Source organism: Callospermophilus lateralis, chromosome 3 (genome assembly GCF_048772815.1).
Source record: "Callospermophilus lateralis isolate mCalLat2 chromosome 3, mCalLat2.hap1, whole genome shotgun sequence".
Classification (NCBI taxonomy): Eukaryota; Metazoa; Chordata; class Mammalia; order Rodentia; family Sciuridae; genus Callospermophilus; species Callospermophilus lateralis.
In genome coordinates, this window is record NC_135307.1 from 126145855 (window position 1) to 126173118 (window position 27264).

The window sequence follows — 27264 nt, forward strand, 5'->3', positions numbered from 1 at the left end:
TCACACACACAGCTGCAACATTAAGTAATCTGTTTTCCTGGCTTCTGTGAACTACTTTAACAAACTGAACATGACATAGGAATCACAGGAAACCCTAAATTGTTACATGGGAACCATGGGAACTTCTAATTTGTAGCCAAGTTGAACAGAGGTTATTGATAACTTGGGAACCTACTGCTTGAATTGACATCTAAAGAGAGTAGAGTATTCTTGTAGGATTAATACTTTAGCCATAAAGTCTGCACTAAATTCAATGTCAGAATTGTATTATGCCAAGAATATAAGTAAGAATAAATGTTGGCAAGGAAGTGGAGAAAAAGGTACACTCATATCTTGTCAGTTGGACTGCAAATTGGTGCAACCACTCTGGAAAGCAGTAAGGAGATTACTCAGAAAACATAAAATGTAACTACCATTTGACCCAGTTATCCTACTCCTCAGTTTATACCCAAAGGACTTAAAGTCAGCATGTTATAGTGACATCATCACATAAATATCTATAGCAGCTCAATTAAAAATAGCTGAGCTATGGAACCAATCTAGGTGGCCTTCAACAGATGAATGTGATTTAAATTTTTTCTTATTTGAAAATTAAGTCAGGTTGACCCTATTTTGCTCAGACATCTCACTCTGCACAGAATTGGCCCCCATTTCTGCATAAGACCACTAACATAGAAGCTGAGTATGTATAAAAGGTGCCAATTCTGAGAACTTGGTGTTTTCCACTTTATGAAATGTGTCTTATGATTGTACTTGTTTCTCCAATTCCCCTTCTTTGTGGTTTTTATGTTTTTAAGCTGTCCCCCCACCACGAGAGTTCAGTGTCTTGGGCTTCAAAATTTTGCTTTCTGATCTCTTGGCCCTAGACAGAATAATTCTTTTGTCTCTGTTTCAAAAGACCCACATTTTTTTTTGAGGTGGGAGTGGTGGTGAAACTGTGCCTTAACAAATGGATAAAGAAATATACAAAATGGAATATTATTCAACCTTAAAGAAGAAGGAAATTATGGTATTTGCCAGTAAATGCAAGGAACTGGAGACTATCATGTTAAGTGAAATATCCAATTCTCATAAACCAAAGGCTGAATATTCTCTCTGATATGTGAATGCTGACTCACAATAGGTGGGGGTTGTGGAGGAAGGGTTGGAGGTTCAGTGGATTGTACTGGAGTGGGGGTGGGGTGGGGAGTAAGGGGTGGAAATGGGAAAGACTGTAGAATGAATCAGACATAACATTCCTATGTTTATGTATAAATACATGACAGTGTAACTACACAGCCTGTACAACCACAAAAATGAGAAGTTGTGCTCCTTGTATGTATGATATGTCAAAATACATTCTTCTCCTGTTATGCTTGAATTCAGGACCCCCAAAAGACCACCGGAGACCAAGATCAATGTAAGCAGCAAAGAGGTGTTTATTGCAAGCTAGCTTGGTCCTCTGTGCACACACAGCAATTGGTGATGCTGAGAGGCCCCGAGCCCAGAGTTTGCAGCAGTTTTATACTCTCTTTGGGGAAGGCAGGGATTTCACATACATCATAGCATCTCTAAGCAAATCATCACAAAACAAATCATATAACAAATCTAAAACATGATTAGCACATTCTCTGGTGGGAACAAGTTGGGTAAGGGTGATTGGTTAGTACAAGAGGGGGATTCATTTGAACTGATTGGTTTAAGCCACGAGGGGAGTACATGCTGAAATACATGGTTTCCCAACATGTTATCAACCACCATAAACTACTGGGAAGGTCATCTGGCATCCCAGGTATTTTCTCTGTCTCATGCAGATTGGTGGTTGCTAAAGGGTTGCTATGGGTCCTCACCTAGCCTGACTGATCTCTCCTGTTATTTGTAGATAAACAACTCAGCAGGGTGGGTATGTGCCTAGGAGTGCTCTGTGGGTTTTTCCAAGGACAAGGGCATGCCCCCTTCCTTGGACAGGCTTTGCTCTGAGGTAGAGGCTGGTTTCTCACTCTCATGTCTAACTAAAAAGAACAAATAAAAATTTAAAACAGAATTGAATTGAATTGAATTTTAGAACAACCTGTTGTTGAGATACTTGGCATGTGCTCTGTGTTTAGAATATATTGGAGAACATGGCTTCCCCCCGACCTGTTATATGGTTGTTATAAAAATGTAAATGGAAAGATAGTTTTCTATATATTTCATCTTACTTAAGTATCCTGCTAGGAATGTCACAATTGGTAACTCTTTGTTTTGTGATAATCTATGAATCTAGGTAAGAAGAAAGAAGGATCTGAGCAGTGACTCACTCCCATAATACTACTTACTCAAGGGTCTGAGGCAGGAGGACCACAAGTTCTAGTCCAGCTTTGACAACTTACCAAACCCCTGTCTTAAATGGGTTGGAGATAGCACTCAGTAGTAGAGTGACCCTGGTTTCTTTCCCCAATACTGCAAATAAACAAATGAAAAGCTACCATAATAATCACAGATTTTAAAATAGACTATTTATTGTGTACAACATTGAATTTTCCCTAGTGTTGAAGTGGCACCCCCTTTCTCCACAGAAAAGCCCTCTTTACCAAGGCTGATTTTAGGACTGTCAGCAAAAGAGTCTCTGAGAAAGAGTCCAATGTAGATAAACTTCGTATTTTCATGTTGCCCTGTTTACTTGGCTACTGGCTGAGAAGATACCAGCACTCCAGTTACTAGTTTTTCACAAAAGTATCCAATATAGTACTTTGAAGAAATGTGCAAACAAGGCCTCTGTCCTTGAGCTGAACTTCACAGAGATGTCTACATTTTTAAGATAAGTTACAAATAGTCTCCATGGTAACAGCTGGCAGGGGGAGGAAAGCTTTCCCCTTCTCAGGTGTTTTCCTTGAAGAGTTAACTTGCCCAAAACAGTGAAAGAAAAAGCTGCTTTTATGTGAACTTCTGCAGACTGTGAACTTCTGAGCCCCTCCACTTACATGCTAGGTATAAAACTCTGAAACTTCCTGAACTCCAGGTTCAGGGGATTGATTGATTATAGCAAAGGTTGTAATCAATGAACCTCTGAACCTGGCTGCAGCTAAATAAAACTGTTTCCTGCTATCTTCGGTGCCTTGCCTCATTTGTCCCTACAACAGTGTAGTAATGTTGCAAATAAAATTAATACATTTAAAAAAAATAAAAAAAATAAAGGGAGATTTATCTATTCTTTAAAAACAAACAAACAAAAAAACAAAACAAAAAAAAATCAAAATCTCATTAAAGCCTAAAATCTTGCATTCTGAATCCATATTCGGTTGCTGTTACTGAATATCCAAGACTGGGTAATTTATCTGAAAATGTAAGGGTCCGGCGAAGCGTCATAGGGAGAGACCACAAGAGACCGGCTTCATGCAATTGGCAGAAGGGGTTTTATTGATTCAGCATGCTGAGGCTCCAGGCTCACTCAGGAAGATAGAGCAGCCCAGAGCCCAGAGCAGAGGTCAGGCAGAGCTAAGTACACTTTTTGGAGAGGGCGGGGGGCTTTGCATACATCAGAACAAATCATCATGAGGTGCGGGAAAATTGAACAACAACTCTGAGACCTGATTAGTACATTCATTGGCGGGAACAGATTGGACGGGGGTGATTGGTCACTTCTAAGCGGGGTGCACATTTAAACTGATTGGTTTTAGGTCCTGCGATGCCTACGTGCCAGCTTCACAGAACCCCAGGTTATTAGACAACCAGAGGAGTCAGTGAGAATATTTACTGGGCACTTCGGGTATTGTCCTAACAGCTACAGGGATTACAGGTTCTGGGGGTAGCAGAGGAATTGTAACAATACTTGGTCTTTTACTTTTTAACCCAAGCCCTGCAGTTTAGAAACTTTACAATGTCTGGTCTTTTACACTTTAACTCAGACTCTGTGGCTTAGAATCAGCTTAAAAATTTCACCTTTACAAAAAGACTTTTTTTCTCATGATTCTAAAGGCTGGAAAGTAAAAAAGCATGGTGTCAACTTCTGGGGAGGGTTTTCTCTTGTCATAATACGGTGGAAAGAATGGAAAGACAGGAGAGAGCATTTGAAAGAGACAAAACAGAAAGACAGCCTTGCTTTATAACAATTTCCCCTTGTAATAACTGATCTAGTCTTATGAAAGAAAAATTCACATTTGAGAATTAACTTAGTCCTATTAGAGTGAGAGTAAGTTCTCAGACCAAGCTGTAACAGTGGTCCACTTTATGCTTTGAATATAGCCCTTGCTGCTCTGCCAGTACAATTTATTTTTAAAATGAATGTGTTTATTTCTCTACATCTCCCCATGACCCTCCCTAATCTCTCTCCCTTCTCAATCTCAGGGAAACAGAATTACTTTTCTATCCTTGAGTAAACACTCACCACAGGAACCAAGTAATCCAGACTTTGAGGAAGGTACAAGAAGACCTCAGAAGTGATTATCTCCCAAATTAACAAGTGAATTACAACTCCAGACAGGTAATACATAGAATGTAATCTCTTTAAAAGCCCCCCCCCATTACTGCTAATGGGCAGAATCACAGCCTTTGGGACAGAAGTACCTTTGTTCCTCCTTTGCTACCAAGGCAATAATCCCTCTTTTCCCTTTTTCTCAAAACTCTGTTCTCATTATTGGATTGGCATCAGAGACAAGGACTGAGTTTTTGGAAACACAGGCACCCTTTATATGTCCCTCCAGTTATCCAACAGGAAGCAAATTATATTCAAAGCTTAGCCTTTTCTCCCTATCTTTCCAAACTCATGTCCTTATCACAATGCAAAACATATTTATTATATTCCATTTTCCCCAAAGGTCTTGACAGATTCCAGCATCAACTCAAAAGCCCAAAGACCTATTTGAATCAGCTATGAATGAGACTCCATTAAAGATTTATCCCAAGGCAAATTCCTTTCTAGTTATGAGCCTATAAATTAAAACAAGTTACATCTTTCTAAAATGCAATGGTGGGAAAGGCACAGGAAAGATATTTGTTTTATAAGAGATAAATGGGCAAGAAGAAAGGGACAACTGGTTCCAAGCAATTAAAAACAAAACCAGGAGGCATTAAATCTTAAAAAGACCAGAATAATCTTTAACTCTGACACTTGATGAAGTCCAAGCATGCCTCCAGGAAGAGAAAAAACTCTCAACTTGATACCAGACATGTCAAGAATTTTGACTTGGTAATTTTAGAAAGCAAAACAAACCATTCGAACAAACATATATGAAAGGCATTTATTAGGGGCTTGGCTAAGAGAACATTGACCAGAGTAACAGGCTGGCTCCAGGAACAAAGAAAGTTAATTTTATTCATTTGAAAGCACTGTTTGCAAAGGGGAGCTAAGGGTTAGGAATGCTAATTGTCTTTAAATACATGTCAAAATGTGTTTATCTTTTCCTTGAGGGCATTTTAACTCTGAGGAGGGCAAGGTTAATAGGTCATCTTGGAGCCTAGTTTTTCCATATAAACACCATATTTTGTATAAATATGTCTGTCTTGTGATAAGAAGGAGTTGCTGTAGTTGTTTAGAGAACACCCAGGTAGCAAACTGAAGAGAAAACAAATCATGGAAAATCATCACTTTGATGATTCCTCAATGGTTTTCATCCTTTATGTTGTTTGTCCTCAGAAAATCATAGTACGAGTAATCTGGTCCTTATGATACACCTGGTCTCTGAAGCTGATAAGGTTGTATGAGGGGGATGTTTAAGGCATATAACATTTTTTAAAATACCCAATGGCCTATTGATTAAGGTAGAAGAGCAGGGAAATAGAGCTTACACTATTTTTTTTTTTTTTTTTTGCTACTGGGGGTTTAAAAAATCCTGGGGCATTTTAACATGGATCTACATTTCTAATCCTTTTTATTATTGTTTTTAAATTTTTGAGACTGGTCCTTACTAAATTGCTGAGGTTGGTCTCATACTTGTGATGTTCCTGCCTCAGCTTCTTGATCACTGGGATTACAGGCACCACCATGCTCAGTTTATGTTTAACTTGTAATGGTTGTCAGGACATGAGATAAAGCTCAGGAGTGCATTGCAATTTATTCCTATGGTGGTCTCTTTCAAACTCAGCTCTGACAGTTCTCTAACTTACACTGCAGAAAGGAATTTCAGGATATGTCAAAAGAGGCACAAGTAGAGATTTATTTAGGAAAGCTAGTATGTTTATTTAGGGAAGAAAGCAATAGACAGAATACACACACAAAGGGAGAGGAAGTGCAGGCACTGAAGTGTAAGATGTACTTTGGGACCTCAGGCTTCTTTTAAAAATCTTTGTAAATGGTAAAGGAGAGGTATGTGAGGTGGTGTCAGCTTAATGAGCTCAATTCTTTCGATGATGAAGCACACACAGAGTAGGTAAGAGTGGTCTGGTTTTTCTCAGAATCTTTAGGCTGATATTACATAGTTAATAGTGTTGGGGCTATATTCATATCATTTTAACATTTTTCTCTTGCTTATATTTTGAGTATTCTCTTTTTCCCTCTATTTTTTTCTTAATCAGTCTAAAGACATTCTATAAGTTAACAAGGTATATAGGTACAAAATCAAGTCAACTTACAGTACTCTAATTTATTGAATCATTTTCAAGTTCAGGCCCAGAGGAAAGCAGGTCTGAGGAATGAAAATGAAAGTGTTCATAAAATTTTTAGATTTTAAAATTACTTTCTACTTATCCTTATTTATTCTGTTTTATTCTACCTTAATTCCATATGCAACTTCTGGGAAACACTGAGGAAACACTGGGAATTTGGGCAATTAGATCCACAATCATTGTCCTAAGGAGAATGTCTGTGGTGGAAGGGTTCCTAAGACAGTTTGTGCTTGTGACCCCAGAACTTCCAATATGTCCTCTGAATCTAGAGAGAGGAAGCCATGCTCCCTAGTACTTGCATTCAGCACTACTGGAGAATTAACACCATGTGGATGCAACCACAGCTTGCAATTTAAAACCTCTTCAAATGTGGCCCAAGTTTACATGGTTCCATTTGATATATGGGTGGAACAGCTGAGACATACTGTGCTGAGATGTGGAGCAGGCAGTGATCCCTTTCTTCCCTCCAGGCCATGATATTCTGATATCTCTCTCTCTCTCTCTCTCATATCTTCATTTTTAGTTATTTATTTTTATGTGGTGCTGATGATCAAACCCAGGGCCTCACTCATGCAAGGCAAGTGTTCTGCCACCCAGTGAGGCACAACCCAAGTCCATATTCTGATCTCTTGATGGGAAGGGCATCCTTGAAGATCTCTGAAGTGTCTTTGAGACCTTTCTTTCATGGTTACAATGAATACAATGGTTCTTTTCCATTCATGCTAATCTCTTTAGGAAGTAGTTGCTTGGTTGAATAATTAAAGCCTTTTTGCTCTTTCATGGCCAGACAGTAATTTTTCCAAACTTTTTTGTTCAACTTCCCTTTTATTACAAATTCTACCTTGAGGTTATCCCTTTGTTCACTTATCTTAGTGTGAATGACCAAAAGCAACCATGCATTAGGCTGAATTCCTTTCTCCTTAGATATTGCTTCCACTTTTTATAGGAGTTCATTAACCAGAGGTTAGATAAGGGGGACAATTGTGTCCCCAGCAAGAGGCTGCTGAACCTCAATTCCTCAAGGCAGTCAGTCTTGGAAGCATTGGAATAAGCAGAGTAACCTATGAGTCAGGCCACCAGGCCTTTTCCCTGAACTTTTTTTGTGTGTAACAACCTAAAAGGACAGCACTAAGAATTTTTAGAGGTAAAAGCTAAACCTATGGCTTTTGGTAACTAGAATCACCACTCCCTGCAATAAAAGGGCAGAAAATGACACAATGGAATAAATACTGGTGATTCTACTAACATAATACTTATTATACTTTAGTAAAAACATTTCATATTTTAATTTAATTGGAAATTTCAATTTACTAACATAATTATATATCAGAGAGACAAATTGATTGAATTTTATTCCTGTAGAGCATAGATTCTAAATTAACTGTAGCATTGACTAAAATACACCAATTAAAAAAGGTACACATAGTTAATAAATTATGGGTACCAAAATAGAGATATGTCTGGGTATATCATAAAATTTAAGCAGCATATCTCAAAATATTTAGGAGAATAATTAAATGTAAATAAAGGATATAGTTATAAATTACTGTTAACTAGGTCCTTGTCTATTTTACCACAGCTATAAAATTTGCTATTATTTTGATATGTTTTATGTGTGTCTCCCAAGGATTCATGTTTTAAAAGCTTGGTACTAAGTGCAGCAATGTTGACAGGTGGTAGGGCTTAGTGGAAGTTGGTTAGATTATTTATTGAGAGTGCTGTATTTGGAAGAGATTAAAGTACTTCTCTTGGAACCCTGAGTTAATTCTCATGAGTGTGAGTTACGAAAGAAGGCCTGATGCCTGGATCTCTCTCTGACTCCCTGTTTCACCATGTGAGTGCTTCTTTTTACACTCAGAAGTACCAACTACCATGATGTTGAAAGAGGAATTTGGGAACAAAGGGAAAATATATTGAGTCGCAAAGGAAATACCCAGGAAAAATTGAGATGTGAAAATAATGCAAGTACAATTATCTCCTGAATTTGTGTGCTTCACCTGCACCCCGAGCTCTGCCCTTGTAACATGAGGGCAATGTGCAAGCATAGAGAAAACTGACATGAAATTGTGTAGCCCCTATTTACCTGTTGTTAAACCTCAGGGGAAAAAAGGTTTATAATAATAGATTACTAAACCTGAATGCTGTGGTCTCAAATATTAATGTCCTCATACTTAATACCAATATTATTAAAATTAATGATTCTATTCAAAGTTAATAAATATTTTGCTGTTATAAATTTGGCTATTATGTCCTGTTCATTTCCAAGTTTTAAACCTTTCAGCCAGTTTGTCTTCACCTCTACAGTGAAATCATACACCACTTGCAGGGTAGTCTTGTGATATCTCAAGAACATTGCCATCACATACAATCATTATAGACAAGATCTTAATGGCATCCACCTTTCCTGGGGTACACATATGTCTTGGTCCATTTAGTTTTCTACAACAAAATATCATAAGGTGGGTAGTTTATAAAAAGTGGACACATAGGGACTGGGACTGTGGCTCAGTGGTGGAGCACTTGCCTAGCATGTGTGAGGCACTGGGTTCGAGCCAGCCTTAGCACCATATAAGATAAATAAAGGTATTGTTCATTTACAACTAAATAATAAAAGATATTTTTAAAACGTGGACACATAATTCTCACAGTTATATAGGCTAATAAGTCTAAGATCAATTCATCAGCAGATTTGGTGTCTGGTGAAGGTTTATATCATAGTTGACAGATGATACCTTCCTACTTCATTTTATTATGGGGAAAGAAGTGGTTTAGATCTCTAGAGACTCTTAGAAGGCATTAATCTCACTCACAAAGGACATTCTCTTCTGACTTAATCACAGCCCTAAGTTCCTTTCCCTATTACTACAACATTTTTGAATTACAGTTTAACCAGACAATTTTGATAGGCATTAATACCATAGCATTCTGCCCTAGTCTCTCAAAATTCATGTCTCTTTTTCTCACATTCAAAGCACATTAATTCTATCTCAATAAGATAAGAAAAAATTTTCATTCTTTCTAGCATCAAATTTATAGTGTAAGTACCAGGACTTGTGTAAATATTATCTAAATAAAAGATAATGTAATACAAGTTATGGTTTATTCTAAAGAAAACTGCTTTCCAGCTGTAAATCTGGGAAATCAGTAATGTTGCATATTTCTAAAATACAATTGTGGGACAGGCACAGAACAGACATTCTTCCTTCAAAATATAGAAATAGAAGAGAATAAAGGGATAACAGTTCCCAAGCAGGTCTTAAACTTAAGGCTTAAGGATAATCTCTTTTTTTTGAGAAGTACTATTCAAATAACTTGTTCATTTATCAATTGGATTATTGTTTTTCATTGTCATGTTTTTTAAAAACTTCTTTATTCTGGATACTAACCCTGTATGAATGAAGTCTTTCTACAATTCTTTAAATTGTTTCTCCACTCTGTTGATGTTCTTTGTTGTGCAGAAGCATTTTAGTTTGATTTAATATCATTTATCATTGTTTTGCTTTTTTGTCCTGTGCTTTTGGGGTCCTATTTATGAATAATAGCCTATACCAATATTTTGAAGTATTTACCCTGTGTTTTCTTTCAGTAGTTTCACTCTTTATATTAAGGCCTTTGATCCACTTTGAGTTGACATTTTGAAAAATATGGGTCAGGTCTCCATAGTCTGTATGTGAATATCCAGGTTTTCTCATACCATTTGTTGAAGAGGCTGTTCTTTTTCTAATGTATGTTTTTGGAAGTTTGTTCAAGATTCATTTGGCTGTAGATTAAAAAAGTTTATTTCTGGATTATTTATTTTGTTCCCTTAGTCTATGTATCTGTTTTTCCAATAAATATATAAAATAATATTAGGTATCAGCAAATGCAAATTAAAAGGATAATAAATTGGCGAGGTTATAGAGGAAAAGGAATTCTTACACATTTTGGTGTGATTATAAATTAGTACGGCCACTATAAAAATAGTAAATGAAAGTGGCCAAATCTGATTTACTGGGATCCTCAGAGTTGGACTCCTTTCCTAGGACTGTAATGCCATTATTTATGTTATTGCTGTTATTTGAAAATTTCCTCCCAAATGTGTTTGTGGTAAAGTTAATTCCCAATGGAACAATGTTGAGAGATGAAATCATGAAACAGTGAATAGATAATGAGAACTCTGCCATTATAAATGGATTAAGGTCAGTATAATAAGAGTCACTTAATTATCCTAGGGGTAGTTTCCCAATTAAAGAACAAGTTTGGATGCCATCCTTTCTTTCTCAATGTCTATCACCCCACTCTCATTTTTTCACTTGCCACTTACCTTTTATTTTTGTATCAATCAGCAAAAAGGTCCTTGTCAGATATGGATATCTTGAATTCTCAGCCTTCAGAACTGTAAAAACTAAATCTTTAAAAAAATTACCAAGTCTCACATATTGTCTTATAGAAGCACAAGATAGATTAAGACACAAAAATTGGAACTGATAAGCAGAGCTATCTATCTCTTTTAAAATTTTTTTTCAGTTGTAGATGGACACACAATATATTTATTTATTTTTGTGTGGTGCTGAGGATCAAACCCAGTGCCTCACACATGCAAGACAAGCACTTGACCACTGAGCTACAGCCCCAGCCCCAAAGCTACTTCTTGAAAAATCTATGTGGAAACAGATTTGGAACTAGGAAATGAATAGAGGCTGGATGAATTTGATGACCTGGCTAGAGAAAACCTAGATTACCATATGTGGAGTATTAAGGATAATTCTGTTTAGGGCTCAAAAGAGAAAAAAAATGCAGAGTAATTCTAGAGCACTTTAGAGACTACTAAAGTGGCAGTGATTAAAATGTTAGTAGAAATATGGATGATAAAGGCCATTCTAGTTTCAGGTAGAACAAAGTACTGGAAACTGTAGTGAAGGTCATTATTGTTATACACTTTCAAAGAATTGTGCCCATGTCTGGGGAGTTTCTGAGAGTCAGAAATTAGAATATCCAGTAGAAGAAATCTCTAAGAAGCAAAGTGTTCAAAGTGCTGCATGGTTTCTTTTGGCTATTTACAGTAAAATTACAGAATAGAGATTATTTAAAGACAGAATTTGTAATTGAATAAAAACAATATAGAACGATTTGGAAAACTCTCAGCCTAGTCATATAAAAGTTTTTAAATGGCATGCTTGGGAGAAAAGTCTAAGGGTATGGCCAAGTGAATATTTGCTAAAAAGATTGATATGGACAGAAAGAAGCCAGAGTTCTACTCATCAAGACAATGGGAGAATGACCCTGTGTTATGGTTTGGATATGAGGCATTCCCCAAAGCTCTTGTGTGAAGCAATGCAAGAAGGTGAAGAGGAGAAAAGATTGGGTTATGAGAGTCTTAGCACAATCAGTGAAGTAATCCCTTTATGGCATTAACTAAGTGGTAACAAAAAGTGGATAGGGTGTGGCAGGAGGTGATGGATCCCTTGGAGCATGCTTTTTTGGTATAGATTTTGCATCTGGAGGGTGGAGCCTCTCTCTTCTTCTTGACCATCATGTGAGCTGCTTCCTTTTGCCACACTCTGTTGCCATGATGTTCATTCTCACCTTGAGTCCTGAGGAATGGAGCAGGCTGTGTATTAACTGAGATCTCTGAAACTGCAAGTACTTAAATACACTTTTCCTTCTTTACAATTGTTCTGATTGGGTCCTTTATTTACAGCAATGAAAAAGCTGACAAAAATACCAAGAAAGCATTCTTCAGGGCAAAGTTTGCAAAGAGGTGCTCATGGAGCTCAACATTTGCTCAGCATTTGCTGCCTTGAGACTTGTGAATCTGCTTCCTGAATTGTGGCACAGTACCCCTTTTCCAACCCAAATGTGGCTCCAGAAGGCAGAGTTGCAGCTTTGCCATTCTCCAGAATGTACGAGTAAAGGGCCTTTATAGTATCTCTATGGTGTTGATTTTGTAGTTTTATGGAGTTCATGAGTTATGGGGCCATGATAGCCTCCAACATAATTTCAAATGATATGGTGTAGATCTTGGGGATTCAGGCAGAATCTTGTCACTCAGCAGAGCTGTTAGGCATAAACAGTGGAGTGAACTTCAGTTCTTGGGTATTGTGCTTTAAGATTAGGGCACTACACTGGCACAAAAACAGAAGTACATTTTCAGAAGGTTTATCAAAAAGTGAGAAGATAGCTAAACAAATCAGTAAGAGAAATGTCCCTGCCCTGAAATGGTTAGGCTTTGGGGTTGTCTATAGAATAGTGAGAGGAACTTGGGGTGGAAGAAAAGCGTTGGTAGCTGGTAGCATTTGTGGCTCAGTTTGTGTGCAGCTTCTGCCCTCTTGTGGGAATTCACAGGTATACATAATGTGAAGCCACAGCTTCACATTACTTTGTCCTTTTTGTCCTAGTGCAACAGGTAGAAGGACATCTGGTGGCCAAAGGGCACTCAGAGTGGCTGTGGGTACATGCTCCATGTTGAGAACATAATGTAAGTCAGTTAATCTGCAAAAAAGGTGATGGGGCCCTTATAGATTATGAAGGAGTCTGGTGGAGCATTTATGATTCGAATAACCATCTTCCCAGAGGGATGTCCTTCATAAACCCATCCATAAAATGGAAAGTGGTCTTTATCCTTATATTGCCTCCTTGCAAGATGGCATCAGTGCAGTATGGGCAATAATTCCTCCAGATCAGTTGCCAGTCAGGGCCCCCTTGGCAGACAACTCCTTATCCCTGTCCTCCGATCCCTATTCATTTCTTACTAACTACTTACACCAACATGTCCTTCTCAAGGACTCGTAACTCAATTCTTTTAGGGATAGCCACAGCCTGAATAATACAGAGCTGAGAGTACAAATATTGATCAATGATTTGGCAGGACTGTAATTGTCATGAAAAGTGGAGGCCAACAAATCTGGGGGATAAAATTGTTAAAGGAAAGCTATTTGTACTGCTTAGGAGTCAGGGCATATTGTAGCATAGAGATGAGAAATTTAGGGTGTTTAGGATGAGAAATGCAAAGGAGATGAACATTAGGATGAGAAGTAAGAGACCTAAAGAGGGAAAAAGGTAGAACAGGAGAAAAGGAGACCAGGAAGTCAATTTATCAAGAGTCTTAGTCTTTATGGTCTGTACAAGGAGACCATTAATGTTTTGTTGCCTCGATATTTTTCTGTAAGTGTGACCCCTGGCTGCATCTAATCGAACAGGATTTCTGTTCTTTGTTTGATTTCTCCTCTGGAGATTTAAAGCAAATGGGATATCTGTTGTATGTATACCCTATGAGTAGACATTCCTTAGGGTTTATCCCCTCTTTTTTTTTAAAAAAAATATTTATTTATTTTTAGTTATTGGCGGACACAACATCTTTGTATGTGGTGCTGAGGATCGAACCCTGACCGCACGCATGCCAGGCGAGCGTGCTACTTCTTGAGCCACATCCCCAGCCTGGTTTATCCCCTCTTTATATACCATTATTTCATATAATAAATGTACTGTACTATTTGATGGACAATCATGGACTCTAATTTTGGAGATCACTTCCCATTGGCTCAAGACACTTGTCTATTCTCCAGTAATACCCCTGATCTGCTAACTTATTTTTCATCCAGGTTGAATTGAATGACATGAATATCCATGTGTCTCACCTCATGACCATGGAGAAGTTTATTTATGAGACAGAGAAATAATGAAAAATATGATTGACTCATTTTCCTAATGTTATTGCTTAAACTTTCACATTGCAGACAGCCATCTTTTAGGTTCAGTGCATGAGCAGCTGCTGCCCTCTTGTGGGAATTCACTGTCACTTGCTTGTGTCATATGAGAACTGAGAGCAGGAACTTACTGTGGTCATTTTGCCCTTCCTGGAAGAATGTCAGAATGAAGTATAAAGCTCATGTGTTAGACAATGCAAAAATGCTCAGAGATAAAATTATTAGATCACAAGAGATTCAAAGATTTAACTTAATCAGTGGACTAGCCCACTGATATATATTAACTAGATTTCTGGTAACTATATGCAAGTAGGTTGTAGTTGGGAGAAGGTAGGTTCATGGGGGGTGCATCTTTGGGGGCTATCATTTGTCCCTTTTGAGAGGACCTCTCTGTGCTTCCTGGCTTTACAACTGAGCTGTTTTCTTTTGCCATTCTCTTCTGTTTTGATGTTTTATCTTACCTTGGGCCCAGAACTATGGAATTGGCAGACCACGGACTGAATCTCTGAAACTATGAGCCAAAACCAACTTTTCATATTCTACATTGTTCTTTTCAAGGTTTTCACTCACAGCAATTAAAAATCTGATCAAAATACAAGAAAATGGTTTATACACTATAATCTTGTGGTTGCATAGACAAAGCACAATTATGAAGAGTGAGCAAGGCAGATCAGGCACTTGCAAGAGTCTGGAGTCCACCACCAGCTCAAAAGACATGAAAATGCTGCTCATATGTAATGGACACCATGCAGAAAAATGAAGTGCTGTAGTGTAAAAACAGATCTGAAAATTGTTTCTCTACTCCCGAGGTGGGTGAGAAGAAAATATACTTCCTGCTGAAATCTTCCTGCCATATGAGTCACAGCACCAAAAGTGTTGCCAGAGGCTGAGTATAGACACCAGAGTGAATCTTGGTTCTTGGGCATAATAGAAGGTGGCAGATAATACTCAGAGCAGGTTTATTACAAAATGAGGAGACTGTGAAAAAATGCAAAGATAGATCCCTGAAAGCAAGGAGGGTGCAAATCCATAAAGGGCCCAAATTCCCCAAAGCGACTAAACTTTGGGTCCTTTGTTAGAATAATGGAGGGGAATTGGGGTGAAATGAAACTGTCATACTGCAGACAACCATCTTTTAGGTTCAGTTCATGAACAGCTGCTGCCCTCTTGTGGGAAGTCACTGTCACTTGCTTGTGTCATATGAGAACTAAGAACTGAGAGCAGGAACTTACTGTGGTCATTTTGCCCTTCCTGGCAGAATGTCGTATGACCAACTGCCTCATGAGCTGCTAATGAGTACACATTCACCACCATGATAACATGACATGTGCCCATTAATCTACAGAAGAGAGTTACGGCCCCCTTTTTGAAATGTGGAGGACACTGGTGATGAGATTTGGGGTTTGAATAGCTTTCCCACCTTCCAAAAAGGATCTGTTTTATAACCCCCCACACATAAGGGAAGAAAAATTTATATCCTTATGTGGTTTTCTCTTTTACAAGATGAACATTAATTTCTCCAAGTCAATTTAAATCAGGACCTCCTTGAAGGATGTGGAACGTGGATTCACATAAGATTATTTTCCAGTTTTAAGACTTAATGCTATTTTTCCAGTTGAGTTATGAGCTTCCTTAGGTTCAGTTATATCTTCTCCCTTTTGAAATGAAATGTTTATCTTTGTCCCACCATTGAACTTTGGAAGCATACACCTTGTTAATTTCACAGGATTATAGCTGGAGATTAATTTACCTTAGAATGAATTATGCATTAAGTCTCACTCACAGCTTACTTAGATAAAACTTGGGACTTGGAACTTTTGATGCTGGAATAAAGTAAGGCTTTGAGAACTATCAGAATGGAATGAATGTGCTTGACAAACAAGAAGGACATAAATTTTGGGGACCAGGATTGGGATGCTGTGGCTTAAATGTGTTTTTCAAAGTTCAAATTAAAGAAAATTTAATCTTAATAGTATTGAAAGGTGGAATTTTAGGAGGTGATTATGTTACCATTACTTCAGAATTGGCTTAATTATCTTGTAAAATAGTACCTGATAAAGTGATGAGTTCTACTACCTTACCTTCTTTCTTGCCTGTCTGATTTCTGCCATGATATGTTGTGGTAAAAAGACCATCTCAACATAGGAGGCCCCCAACATTGGACTTTGCAGTCCCCACAACTGAAAGAGATCTCTATTCTTTATAAATGATACAGTCTATAATATTCTGTTACAGCAATACAAAATGAATAAAATAAGTTACAAAATGACAAACTGGTCCCCAAAAGGTCTCCATTTTTCTGCCTCCCAATTTTAATCTATTTTAAGTGAATACTACTACCCACTTACACTGAAGAACTCAAAAAACTTAACATCAAAAACATCCCCAAATAACCAAAATCAATAAATAGGCAAAACTACACCGACACTTATCAAAAGTAGAAATATGAATGGTCAACAAATATATGAAAAAATGTTAACCATCTCTCACAGTCAGAGAAATGCAAATTAAAACTTGTGAGATTTTATCTCACTCCAGTCAAAATGGCAATTATCAAGAGTAAAAATAACAATAAATGTTGGCAAGGATGAGGGGAAAGGGTACACCCATACATTGTTGGTGGAACTGGAAATTGGTGCAACTACTCTGGGAAGCAGTATGGAGATTCCTCAAAAATCTAGAAATGAAAACACCAGTGGATCCAGCTATCCCACCCCTCAGTATATATCCAAAGGATTTGAAATCAGCATATGAATATAGTTTTCAAGATGGTAGGGGTCCTCAAAGATGGTGGATTAGCATGAGGCAACATTTCTCTTAGCTCAGCTACCCAGAACCCAAACAGTGTGAATACCATGTATTTCCAATGGTGAAAGTGAAAATTCCTCAGTTTGGAGGGGCAGTCTGCCCTTGCTGAACCAGAGACTGTTTGACTAATTGATCAAATATTAAAAAACAAACAAACAAATAAAAAACTTTGATGGGTTCAGTGGAACAAATCTGTAATTCCAGTGGCTTGGGAGGCTGTGGCAGGAGGATTATGAATTCAAAGCCCATCTCAACAATTTAGCAAGGCCCTAAGCAACTTAGTGAGACTCTGTCACTAAATAAAATACACAAAGGGATGGGTATGTTGTTTAGTGGTTAAGTGCTCCTGGGTTCAATCCCTGGTACAAAGGCATACAAACAAACAAACAAACAAACAAAACCATCCACTGGAGTTTACCAATTATCCACAGTCTAATAGCCATCTTGGGACTGCAGTGTGGTAGAGTCTAGTAAAACTGGAAACCCAGGTGCATGAGTTTTTAGCTAGATCTGCATGGGCCAGTCTGAGCCTAGCAAACCTGCGGAAAGTCAGAAACTGGGAGGATTTCACCTGAGGGAACAGAGGTTAGAGAGGCTGGAGAAAGCCAGGCTTTCCCCAGCTCTGCAAGAAGTGAGAATCAAGGGAAATGATGGGACAGATTACAATAGGTCAGAAGGTTGGAAGAGGGTGTGAAGGCATTTTGCTCTCAGCTCAACTAGCCAGCTGGTCTGGGATGCCCTGCATTCCTGGGGTCTACCCAGCTAGCAATCATCAGATTCCAGCACTAGCCTGGTCCCTTACTTCCTCCACACTCTGGCATCCACTGGTCCCAGAGTCTTTCTGGGTCTACACCCAATAGTGATACCAGGTCCCCAGTTCCCAGTCTTTCAAACCTTCCCTGGTCTCTGACCTGGCCCATCACTCACAGCTTCATGGCCAGCCTTCAGGGCTTGGTGCCTGGCTTTGATCTACTCTAATGTATAGATGTTAATACACAATGTGGGGGGCAGACTAGGGAATAGTAGTACTTTGGATTAGACAGAGGGGAGTGAAGGGAAGGAAGGGATTATAGCAGTGGGCAGTGTAGTGGAATGAATCAGACATTATTACCCTATGTTCATATATTATTACATGATTGATGTAATTCCACATCATGTACAACCAGAAAGAGAAGTTATACTCCATTTATGTATGATGTGTCAAAAATGTGTTCTACTGTCATGAATAACTAATTAGGACAAATAAAAATATGATGTTTCAAAAAAAAGACTGTGTAATAGAGGAGCTCATTTTCATGGTTGCTCTGTGGCATAAAGCAGATAGGCAGCTTCTCAGCAAGTTGGATAAAAAGCAGGGGGCAGGAACAGGGAACTCAGGACTTTGGATATGATAAAATAAGAAAGAAACCCCCAGCTCCTCCACCACCAGCAGGAGCACCTTCCAAAGCAGTCCTCCTTCAAATGAAAAAAGTGGAGGGAGAAGGGAATTTAAAAAATCTGAATTTTTAGGAGGTTCGAGGCATGTTCAGGTATGGAAAGATCAGAGAGCAAAGACACTGCTGTGCTAACCTGAAGGGTGTGATGCACAATATTCTTCTGCAGGAAAGGAGCCACATCTCTCCTGGATGCCCATGGAGGACAGAGAAAGAAACCATTTTGCTGCTGCAACACAGGGGCCTGGCAACCTGGAAAACTGATCCTTGGAAAACTGAGCTTGAGCAAAATGTAAGCCTGGAAAACCCACACAATTCTGCCTAAATGATTAGGATAAAATCAAATATGGAGAACAGTTTATCCAGGGGAATACAAGTCATGAAAATCCTCCAGTTTCCTTCTCACCCTCCAGTTTGGCCACATGCAGGAGTGCCTGGGAAAGACACATCTAGCCAAGAATTCAAAAGCTCAGCTTTGCTGAGCTTGCATCTTACAGTCTTTGTTCCTTAAAGGCAAGTGCCCACCTGCGAACACTTCTTTTATTTTACAAATAAATACTTGAGAAAAAAAAAAGTCTTTACAGACAAAATCCAAACCCAGGAGCTCTTGTGTCTTTGGCAGCAGCTCTATGTGCTTAAATTTCTCAATGATAGGTTAAATAAAATAGAATTCATAATTCCATTAGCAGGTTTCCCCAATGAATTTTCTTTACAGCTATACTACTAAGGAAAAATTACAAAAATTAATTGTAATGTTAACAAGGATATTCTACTTATCTTCTATCACACATTATTTTATCTTTTAGGGATATTACCAAAGGGTAAATTTGACAATTAGGAAAGCAAAAGCTGGGAATCTGAGTGAGATTTTATTTCACAATGTTTTCATAATTGCCAAACTTTCATTTCTCTGATTTGTAAATGTGTGTACACAGATTATATTTTACCTAACTACATTACATAAGGTCAAAGTTTAAAGAGATAAAACAGTGCACTCATAATATTTAAATGACTTCAATATTAATGCACATTTTCCCAGCTGTTTAAAAGATTTATATAGTTTCTAATTTCTAGAATAACTAACATGTATGTCTATTTACTTCAAACAATTTTTCTTCAATAGGAAAAACATAGCTTATATTGTTATTTACATTTACTTGCTTCCTGCCTTCTGCAGTCAAAAATAAATATATTGAATTTAAGGTAAATGTAATTAATCATGTAAATACTTATTTCAGGAGAAACTTATTGACATATAAAGTTAAGATACTATTAGACATAACATCAAGTAATTTTTTAAAAAATATTTATTTTTTAGTTATAGTTGAACACAATACCTTTATTTATTTATTTATTTATTGTTACATGGTGCTGAGGATCAAACCCAGGGCCCCTGCAGGTGCTAGGCAGTTGCACTACTGCTAAGCCATAACCCCATCCCAACATCAAGTAATTTTAACTCCTTAAATGTCATAGGATAACATTTAATATTATTGGTATTTTCTTAAACTAATAAAAAAGGAAATACTTATAATTTTCTTATGCCATCAATAAAAACAAGGTACAACAGGTCCCAACAGGTACAATCCTATGTACATAAACATTGTTTATGTTTTCATAAAATGGTCAACAGATATAATCCTATATCCAAAAATGTTCAAAAGTTTTGATTACATTTCAATTAAAATATTTCTCTTTATTAAAGTACAATAATTTGTCTAGATTCAAAGATTTATAGGGATTGTTCCAAAATGTAAAAAAAGAGGATTCTACAGAGAGGAAAGAAAGACTAATAATTTTTAGAAGGAATGAAGAAAAATATTTCTGGGTAAAAAGGTCTTTATGTATTGAAGGCTTTGATAGTTGGAAGGAAAAGATTTTTATGGATAGGAAAATCTATATGGTTATACAGGAAGGTCTAAGCTAGTGATATAGAAGGTTAGGGTATGTAAAAAAGCAAGTTGTAAAACTAACATTCAACATTGGTACTGATTCCACTTTATAATTTTGTTGCTCAATCTATTACTAGAGACAAAATTAAACCATACTTTTGGTAAAAACTAAGGTTTCCTTTACTGTAATGCCCTTTTCAGTTCAATAACATTGACTTGAATGATATCAACTTTTAAATTCAATTTTAAATAAGAAAAAAGAAAAAATAATACCCTATATGTCTTCACTAAATCTCAAAATTATTTCAAAAAATTTCTTTAAATTGTGTTACTAAAATCTCACTGCTTCTGAGCAACACATGGAGCAATAGTGTAATTCAGATTTCAAAAGATAGAGTCTATAGTTGTCTATTTCCAGAAAAATCATCATGAAGACAACTGAAAATCCTGACACTTCAGGCTGAATAGATAGTTCAACAAAAGGAAATTAAATCTCCAACCACAATTTTTTTATAGCCATGCTGGCTTTTTTGAGCTGTCAGGTAAGTAAAATTTATGGAGAGACTTTAGTGGACCTATTCCCCAGATACACCTTTAATGTACCTAGTGATGTGGAGTAGGGGATTTATGCTAGTATATACTAATGATACTTACATGATGGGAGATTTTACACATAAACATTACACTTATTAATGATGCTGGATTTCATTATGCTGGCTAAGTAGGAACCTGACTATATGTTGGTCCTATGGTGAATATGCTGATTACTTGAAAGTAGCTTTTGAAGCAAGGATAGCATAGGAATGACGTAGTCCAGCTAATCATACTGGTCCTTAGAACTTAAGATTAAATGGGACAATTATTGAAATGAATTTTTTTTCATAACAAGCAGTTATTTCCACAGACTATCCACCAATATTTTACTGCCCTAATCATTCTGCACTAGAATTTGGCATCTTTCCTAAATGAATAAAATTTACAAATGCTTTGCCAGTGAAACATAAAATCTCTAGTAGTGATAAATAAATTTTGGGTTGATCTTCAAAAATTGATAAAAAAGGCAATCATATGAACATTCCACTTCCTATAGAAAGTCTAAAGCCAAGAAGGCTTAATATGAAAGTGCTGTTACTAAATATGTTTCGTTTACTTCTTAGGAAAAATTTGTAAGCAACCATGTTTAATTTAGATACTTAATTTAGTAAAAGATCTACAAAGCTAAAAATATACTTGACTTATCTAAAACTATTTTCAGAAAATAGAAATCAGATTAGATATACAATTATTCTGATTCTTTAAAAATTCATATGATTTAGTTTGCTGCATATTATTTGGGTATTACTTTATAGACATGTAATGAAGGCCAAATTAAAGCCTGGCAAATGGGTTGATGTTACACTAGAAAGATCAATAATTCACATTTAGATTTATAAGTGTTATTCCTTATTTGATGATATTTTGGGTCATAATCAATTCTCTTATGGGATATGACCCCTGAAACTTTCATTGGTAATATTCTAACTTTGAGGGAGAATGATATTAAAAAATATCTATGATATGTAATTGTTGCCTCAGATTTTCTCCATCCTACAAATGGCACCATACCTAACTTTATAGGCAGGAACCACAAGGAAGGTTCCTGCTATGGCCTGCAACCTTATATTCAATCCTCTTATGTTTTAATTATTGGAAATATAAGAATAAGAAAAAATGGGTGATAGATATCCAATAAATTGTAAAAAAGGTAATATAACTAAGTCCATTTTCTTAATAATTTGGCTCAAATATTTCTAAATTACTATGCAATTAGGTAAGTATTGACAAAGAGATTAAAACTAAATAAAATATGTTGAAATATATTATTATAAATATTAAAAATGAGGTTTCTGCTCTCAAGTTCAAACAAAGGCTTAAATGCCATGCTAAATATAAGTATGCATGTATTACTACAGCTAAATATCATACTTCCCTATGAAATTTGGAAAAAATTAGAAATCAACTGATGGATGTTTGACATAACAATAATAATGGCTTAAACCTCATGGGGATACATCAGAGCACCCAAGTACTTAAAAAAGCAGGACCAATCTCATGGGCCCTGCATCTCTAGCTGATCAAATACTTTATAAATTAATTGGCTCCCATCCTGAAAACATGTTGAAACATTCTACATAATATTTTATTGAAATGATATGTTTGGTACTAATACTTTTTATATCATAATAATAGATTATAAGACCCTCAGATCAAGGATACAGTGACTCAACATAATTTATCTCTCATCTGCATTTATAAATTAAAAATGGAGGAGATATTGAGAGCCATCTTGGGCTATATGTGGACTACATAGGCGATATAGCTAGTGAGGGTTAGTTAGGTCTGGCATTGGGAACTTCTTGTGGCACCCTCACAGGGCTATAACTCCTGATGAGGCAAACTTCTCCCTCAGTTCTGCCAAAGATCCCATACATCACCTGAGAAAGGTTTCCCTGCTCTAGCTGCACAGTCTCTCTGAGATTGGTGTGAACTGCCAAGATGCCAATCAATCTGCAGACTGCAAGACATCACAAAGCATGTCTCCATCCTTGAAACCTTATTCCTGCCTTTGACGAACCCCCTTATATAAACTATAGGAGCCATTTTCTAATTGTCTAGCTCCAGATCCTGTGTGGACTGGACATATCAGGGGCTTCACCTTTTTGAAACTGTCTTTTTGACTTTTTCATTTGTTCTTAACTAATTATTCTAGGCTTTAATTTCTTAGGTGGCTTACAATGGGAGGCAACCAATGCCTCACTAGGGGGTTCTTCTTGGCAGGAAAAAGAACCCCCTAATGAGGCGTTGGTTGCCTCTCATAGTAAAACATTTTGCAAAGTTACTGTTTTAACTGTGGACAATACCTGATCACATTATGTCTTTTTATTGTGACAATTAACATTGTAGATGCCATAGGAGGAACTATTTGGTTTAATGCTGTATATTATTTTGATTGGTTGTTGTTGATATTTGTCTCCCCCTAAATGGAGAGATAATGGAAACTTTCAGGGACACTATAAGACCATGAACAGCGGAGGTCTCTATCCTCATATCAGATAAAGAAACATCAAGCCAAAGTTAATAGCAGGGATAAGAATGATCATTTCAGACTGCTTAAGAAAATTATACATTAACAAGACCTAACAATCATACGTATCTATGCCCCAAATAATGAAACAACTATGTGGATCAAAGAAACACTTAACATTTCCAAGAATCAAGTGGACCACAGAAAAATAATAGTGGGTGACTTTATCATGCCTCTCCAAGGAAAATTTAATTAAAGAAGATATAGAACTAAAAATGCAATTAATAATTTAGCATAAACAGACATATATAGAATATTTCATTCATCAATAACTGAATGCACTTTCTTCAAAGCAGCATAAGTAACCTTTTCTAAAGTAAACCATATCTTAGGCTACAAAGCAACTCTGAGCAAATACAAAAAAATGGAGATAATACCTTACATTTTTCACCTCATAATGGAATAAAATTAGAAATTAATGATCAAGTAAAAATAGAAGTCACTCTATGCTTGGCAGTTAAATAATATGAAATTGCCTAAATAATGGATAGCAGAAGAAACCAGGAATAAAATTTTAAAAATACTTAGATGTAAATGAGAATGCAAAACAACATATCAAAATCCCTGGGACGCTATGAAAATGGTTCTGAGGAGGAAAGCTCATTGCATTGAGCTCATTCATTAAAAGAAGAAAAAGTCAACAAATAAATAATTTAACATTACACCTCAAATCCCTTGGGAAAAAAGAAGAAATCAATCCCCAAAGCAATAGATGATAGGAAATAATTAAAATCAGAGCTGAAACCAATGATATGGGGAAAAAAACTAAAAACAATTTAAAAAATCAACAAAACAAAATGTTGGTTATTTAAAAAATAACACCAATAAACCAGTAGCCAAGCTGAATAAGAGCAAAAGGGAAAAATTCAAATTTCTAAAATTGATAATGAAAAAGAAAGAAATGTCACCACAGACAAAAATACAGACAAAAATTAGAAAAATATTTTGAAAATTTATAGTTCAATAAAATAGAAAATCTTGAAGACATTGACAAATTTCTGGAGACATATGACATACACTCATGAATCAAAAGGACACAGATCAGTTTAAACAATGAAATTGAAGACACCGTCAAAAGCCTACCAACAGGGGCTGGGAATGTGGCTCAATGGTAGCACGCTTGCTTGACATGCACAGGGCACTGGGTTTGATCCTCAGTACCACATTAAAAAAAATAAAAAAGATGTTGTGTCCACTGAAAACTAAAATAAATGAATGAATAAATAAATAAATAAAGCCTACCAACACAAAAAAACCCAGGACCAGATGGCTTTTCAGCCAAGTTCTACCAGATCTTCTGGAAAAAATAACATAAATCCTCCTCAAATTGTTCCATGATACACACAATAAAGATAACCCTTCCAAACTAATTTCATGAAGTTAGTATCACCCTGATGCCAAAACCAGACAAAGTCACTTAAAAAGAAAAGGGGAAAAAAAGAAAAGAAAAAAGAAAATGCTAATCCAATATCCCTGATGAACACAGATAAAGATTTTTAAATAAAATATTGGAAAATCATATAAAATAACACATTACAAATATAGTGCACAGGGCTGGGATTGTGGCTTAGCGGTAGAGTGCTTGCCTAGCTTGGGCGGGACCCGGGTTCAATCTTCAGCAACATATAAAAATAAAAGCATTGTGTTGTGTTCATCTACAGCTAAAAATAAATAAATAAACAAATATATATATATATATATATATATATATATATATATATATGATATATATAAATGTTATATATATATATCACAATAATCAAGTGAGTTTTACCTCAGGAATTCTATGTTGTTTCAACACATGAAAATCAATAAATGTAATTCATCACATCAATAGAAAAGAATTACATATTTATCTCAATAGATTCAGAAAAAGCATTTAATAAAATACAGCATCCATTCATGTTCAAAACACTAGAAAGTCTATGGATAGTAGAAACCAACTTCAACATTGTAAAAGCTATACATGTTAAAATCAAGAACAACATCATTCTAAATGAAGAAAAATTGATATAATGTTCTCTCAGACCTGCAACAAGACAAGAATGCCATCTTTCACCACTTTTATTTAACATAGTCCTTGAAACTCTATTCAGAGAAATTAGGCAATAAAGAAAGTAAAAATATATAAATAGAAAAAGAAGAGCTTGATGTATCCCTACTTGACAATGACATGATTCTACATTTAGAGGACCCAAATAATTCCACCAGGAATCTTCTAGAACTCATAAATGAATTCAGGAAAGTGTCAGGATATAAAATTAACACCCATAAACGAATTATATTTCTATACATCAATGATGAATACACTGAAAGAGAAGTTAGGAAAAGTATCCCATTCACAATAGATTCAAAAATTATTTTAGAATCATCTAACAAAATAAGTGGAAGAACTATACATCGATATCTATAGAATATTACAGAAAGAATTTGAAGAAGACCTTAGAAGATGAAAACATTACCCATGTTCTTGGATAGGCCTAATTAATGTTGTCAAATGACCATAATATGAAAAGCATTATATATATTTAATGCAATTTCTATTAAGATTTCAATGCTGTTATTCATAGAAAGAGAAAAAAAAGCTGTAATAAAATTTATTTGGGAAATAAGAGTTCCAGAGTGAATAAAACAATCTTGAGTGAAAAAGCAGAGTGGAGATCACAATACCAGACCTTAAATTGTACTACAGAACTGTGGTAACAGAAACAGCATGGTGTTGGTACCAAAACATACAAGATCAATGGAACTGAAGAGAAGATACAGAGGAAAAGTCACATAAATATGGTTAATTCACACTAGAAAAAGATGTCATAAACATACACTGGAGAGAAAGCCCTGTCAACAAATCATGCTGGAAAAATTGGAAATCCATATGTATTATAATGAAATTATACTGCTATCTCACCCTGCACAAAACTCAACTCTGGGTGGATCAAGGACCTAGGTATTGTACCAGAGGCCATACAACTAGTAGAAGAAAATATGTGTTCAAATTTCCATCATGACAGTATATGAACTTACTTCCTCAATAAAACTCCTAAAGCACAAGAAATATAATAAAGAATCAATAAATGTGAAGGTATCAACCTAAATTACTTCTTCACAGAATATGAAGACAGAATCTATAGAATGGGAGAAATATCTGTGTCATCTGCACCAGAGATGGAGCATTAATCTGAAGGATATATAAAGAACTCAAAAACATTGTACCACAAAAAATAATCCAGTTAATAAATGTACAAAGAACTGAACAATGATTTCATAGAAGAAATACAAATGATCAAAAAATATATGATGAAATATTCAACAGCTCTAGCAATTAGAGAAATTCCCATTAAAAGTACACAAAGATTCCATCTCACTCCAGTCAGAATGGCAATTATCAAGAATGCAAGTAATAATAAGTGTAGGTGAGGATAACGGGAATGGTATTCTCATACACTTTTTATGGGACTGTAAGTTTGTGTAACCACTCTGAAAAGAAGCATGGAGATTGAAAACTTGGAATAAAATCACCATTTGATCTAGTTATCTCACTCCTTGGTATATACCCAAAGACTTAAAATGAGCATACTGCAGTGACACATCCACATTTATAACAGCTAAATTCTCAATATTTAAACCATGTAAACAGCCTGGGTGTCCTCAACAGATGAATGGTTAAAGATATATCTACAAAGAAATATTATGCAGCCATAAAAATAATGACTATGACTTTGCTATTAAATGTCTGAATCTGGAGACTAACATGCTAAGGA